We start from the raw sequence: 5,044 nt of genomic DNA on the forward strand, positions 1-5,044 counted from the left end.
AGTAGAAGTACTTGCGCTTGCTGATTAGAATATACGGCTGAGTATAAATTGCTTTTGCTAGCTCAGGTAAATACTTTTAACTTATTTTCCATATACGGGCTTGGGATACGGTATTATAATAATACCGCTTGGTCGGGTATTGAATGTTTAGTCAGATTGTGATTAAATTATTGAGGTAACCCGCTTTAATCTGTATTGTTTGAAATAAAAGCCTTTAGGGGTTAATGACCATGTCCCGGATATCCCTGACATCATTGTGTTATAAAATGGCCACGCCTTATGCACGAGGCGTAGGCATACCCCTGACAGTGCATAAGGGAAACGGTATCTCACTCTCTTGTGGGCCTATACTTGTGGCGTGTCTGTTAATCTTGACTCGATTTCTACATCGGGCCCTGAACGTACAACGAACATGTAAATCTGTATACAAGATTATAAAGATAATTGTCCCAAGTTATAAAAGATATGTTGTGCCTTTTGCATTCAAATCAATTTTATTAAACCTTTTCAAAAGAGTCAGTTAATTGTATTTACCAGTGTAAACTGACGTATTTTCCAAAAAAGGGTTAAGTGACAGGTACTGAACGTAATTGGCTGGAAGCTCAGGGCGTTAATAAGGAATCTTGCAAGTTCTAGATGCCTAAAGTCTGTTAAACAGTTTTCTCTTATTTTGATCCGCCTGTGGATCCTTTACTTTCCGTTGTAATACTTTGACATTACTTTATATTCGGAATGTAATATATTTATCTTTTACTTCCGCTGTGCATTTATATATTGTGTTGTTTGACTATGATGACATCAATTACGTTACGATACTCCCCACCGGGCCCACCGGTGATACGTGGAAATTCGGGGTGTGACAGTGTGGCAACAACCCATTGTAGAAAGTGGATACTTGTTGCCATACCGCAAGACCGTGATGAGGACACTTTCGCAATAGCTCCTTGAACCTTTCCCAAGTTTCATATAAGGATTCCCCATCCTCTTGTGAATATGTGTTAATTTCAGTCATTAATTTAGCCGTTTTAGCGGGAGGGAAATACTTATATAGAAATTTTTGGGCTAGTTCATCCCAGGTATTTACCGAACCAACTGGGAGGGCGTTGAGCCAAGCTTTTGCTCGGTCTTTTAGTGAAAATGGAAACATTCGAAGGCGGATGGCGTCATTTGATGCTCCATTGATCCGAAAGGTATCACATATTTCTAAAAAATTAGTAATATGTAGATGGGGATCCTTGTCCGCAAGCCCATGGAAGGTTGCGGAGTTTTGAAGCATTTGTATCAAATGTGGCCGAAGTTCGAAGTTGTTAGCTTCAACATTCGGTGCATTAATAGTGGCGCCGAGATTACCCATGGTGGGTCGTAAGTAATCCATGAGGGTACGTTGGTCCGCCATTGGAAGTGGGTCCCCCGAAACCTTGGTTTTTAGCTTTAAGTCTTTTTCTAAGAAAGCGTTCGGGTTCTTCTAGAGGTTTTTTTTATGTCTCTACTAGAACTGGAGCTCATATACTACGTAGAAGGTTCAGATGTGGTGTCCAGTTCCAAGTCCTGCAATAAAAACAGAAAAGAACGTTGGTCAGGAAGTTCACCACGGCCCCGTGCTCAGTGAACACGGCTCGTGGTCGGAGATACAACGATTGTTTTCCGGATCCCTGTTACTGGAAAGTTGGACACGACCCCGTGTTGCACCGACACGGCCCCGTGCTCAGCTCTATGTAACTTGGAAAATAAAAACTGCCAGTGACACTGCTAGGCACAGCCCGTGTCCCACCAGGCACGACCCGTGCTGAGTTCTGCAGAAGCTGAAAAATTAAGAAAATCCTAAAAAATAAAAATAAAATAGAAAAAATGATTAGGCCGCTGATTCCTAACTTTCTTAAAATCCTTGTGTCCCCGGCAGCGGCGCCAAAAACTTGATGCATGTCGGTGTGTATATAATTTAGGTGTATATTTTAAGACCTTTTTACACTTTTTAGCCAAGTTTTAAATTTATAAACACGATATTCAGTAACACTAAACACACATATGGGCAAGTGCACCCATCGTGGACGTAGTATAGTGTTGGTAAGATACCGAGGTCATCCAAGGACACAAGAGCTTTTAGTACCGGTTTATCCTCAATGTCTAATCAAATCAAAATGTTAGAAAAAGATTTTTAAACTAGAAAAATAAAACTAACTAAAATGCTGAAAAAGAAGATAAAGTAAAAACAGATAGACAAGATGAATCACTTGGATCCGACTCGTGTGTAGTGTAACCTTTGATTATTTTCGCACTTTTGCACTTGTTTAAGAGATTATCTCAGTTATTGTAGTAGGCCCCTCTTTTGAAGGTGACGTTACCCTCAACCCAGTAGTTTGAGTCAGCAAGGATACAATCCTAAATGGTCGGATTATTGAAAGATAATTAATTAAGTTATTAATGCATAATGTGGTAGGCCCCTCTTTTGAAGGTGACGTTACCCTCGGCTAAGTAGTCTGAGTCAGCATGGATACAGTCCTAAGTAGCCGGGTTAAACTTTTAATAGTAGTTTAACTTATGAGGAGATCAAAGAGTTTGGACCCCTGCCATCCAATACCGTTGGGTATTGAAGGAGGTCCTACTAAATTTGACCCAGGTCCTTTGCAGGATCTATACACTGAACAATGGCAAGACTCTTACCAAACCGTTCCCTTAACCCCCGACCAGGTAGCCAACATACCTCCATATAGACCGTGGAGGTATGAGTGGTGAAAATCTTTTATTTTATATAGACAGTAAAATAATGCCAAGACACCATGCACAAACGATAAGGAAGAATCACCTTCAACATAAGAAACAAGTAATTAAAGTCAGTAATACAAAACCAATTAAAAAGTGCAAAAGATTAAAAATAAAAAGTATTACACTAAACACTTGTCTTCACTAAGTGATGTAAGAGACTTAGGCAAACATGGCTTTTGATTGTCAAGAACTCTTATGATCAATCTTGGATCCCGAGACGACTCACACACTCTATGATGGACAATGGATGATGGTGGTGGATGATGGATGATGGTGTTGTGATGGTGGTGGGTAGTGGGTGAAGTGTGAGAGAGGTGGTGTGCCAAGGGATGAGTTGCAAGAGCTCCAAGCACTCCTATTTATAGGCTGAACAGAAGCCTAGGCACGGTCCCGTGTCCACTGGGCACGGCCCCGTGTCCATCCGAGTCTCTCTCTTCATTAATTGCAATTCGCAATTTCATTAAATGCGTCTGCAACAGTTGACCACACCCCCGTGTCCACTGAGCACGGCCCCGTGGTGGGCAGTAGAAGCTTCTATCACTTTGTCTTTTCTGCTGACACTTGGGCACGCCCGCGTGCTCACTGAGCACGGGGCGTGTTCAGCCTTCTGTCTTCTTGTTTTGCTTTGGGAAGATGCTTTCGGGAGGTCGGGCATGCCATGTTTGTTCCTTTTCTTGTATTTATGTTAGATTTAGCTGTATTTTTGCTTCTTTTGTTCATTTGAGCTCATTTAATCCTGAAAATACAAAAGGAAGACAAAAGCATACTTTTTCCTACATTAGTACTAAAAAAGGGTTAGTTTTATGCCACAATTGATGTAATTTATATGTTGCATTTTGTGCACATCAACCCCCCACAGCAGATTTACAGATCGATCATTGGCTCTCAAGTGTCATTCTAATCCCATGTTTAAATCTCAACATACGTAGCTATCATAACAATCTAAACGTGAATAGTCCATAACTCATTAATCACTGATAATCATGCATTCATATCTAATCGTATATCAAGCAAGAACACAATCAATCAGTATACATTCGAGCACAAAGTTCTTACGCCTCATGCGGTCTAGATCATCACAAAACATATCAATCCACATACACATGCATATCTATAACTAATCTAGTTTGTTCATCAGTCATGGATCAACAGGTAAGTCATATGTATTGAACAAGGGTGAACGAACTAACCGAACGACCGCGTATACTCGGAGGTATGCTAAGATGAACGAGAGAAGAAACTTCACAAAGGCTGTCGCATGTTAGAGAGAGGGGATAAGGTTGCCGTCGGTTACAATTGAGAATAAGGGTCTAGGGTTAAGCGGGTTACGTTAAATAATGATGACATCGCATTTGGGTTTTGTTTGGGCCAAAGCCCATTAAGGCGAAACACCTTCCCCACGAAACCTAGTGTTTCGTCGGTTGGGTGATGGTGATGAAAGTCCACACTTTCGTCGTGGACCCTAGGTGACATATGAAAGTCTCAAACTTTACTCACAAATAAAATAACAATCATAAATCACATTCATCATTCACATAATAGGCAAGCACTGTTACAACACAACTAATTAAGAAAACACGCGTCGAGAAAAAACTTGGGAAGTCGGGTTGTCACATCATCCCTAACTTGAAAGAAATTTCATCCCTTTGATGAGTAACCCAAAACAGCACGACATTAACTCAGGATGGCTGTGGATTTTCCGCGGGCACCACATCATCCCCAACTTAAATGGGAATTTCATCCCGAAATTCACTAGTTGCAATAGATTTAGGTTTGCCAGGCTTGGACTTGTCATCAGGGAATAAATGTGGGTACTTAAGCTTCATCTGATCCTCGCGTTCCCACGTGAACTCCGATCCACGTCTTGAGTTCCAACGAACTCTCACGATCGGAATACCGCTGTGCTTACGGACCTTGACCTCCCGGTCCATAATTTCTATTGGTTTTTCGACAAACTGAAACTTATCGTAAATCTTTAACTCTTGAAACGGTACCACAAGTGTCTCGTCAGATAAGCACTTCTTTAGTTGCGACACGTGGAAAACATCATGAACGTTACCCAAATCAGCAGGTAACTCTAACACGTTCCAGAATTTTGAATGGCCCATCATAACGTGGGTTGAGCTTGCCGCGTTTCCCAAAACGCACCATACCCTTCCAGGGTGAGACCTTCAACACAACACGATCATTAACTGCGAACTCCAAAGGTTTCCTACGCTTATCAGCGTAGCTTTTTTGACGGTCGCGCGCTGCTGCCATCTGATTCCTGAAGTTTCCAACA

General features: G+C 41.5%; 1 non-coding gene across 1 annotated transcript; it reads left to right on the plus strand.

The window, feature by feature from the left end:
- The first annotated feature begins 911 nt into the window (after positions 1 to 911).
- Positions 912 to 1,018, plus strand: LOC118486048. The gene has a single exon (XR_004877904.1). It is a non-coding gene; the product is annotated as a small nucleolar RNA R71 (small nucleolar RNA).
- The last annotated feature ends 4,026 nt before the right edge of the window (positions 1,019 to 5,044 follow it).

Source organism: Helianthus annuus, chromosome 13, assembly GCF_002127325.2.
Source record: "Helianthus annuus cultivar XRQ/B chromosome 13, HanXRQr2.0-SUNRISE, whole genome shotgun sequence".
Lineage (NCBI taxonomy): Eukaryota > Viridiplantae > Streptophyta > Magnoliopsida > Asterales > Asteraceae > Helianthus > Helianthus annuus.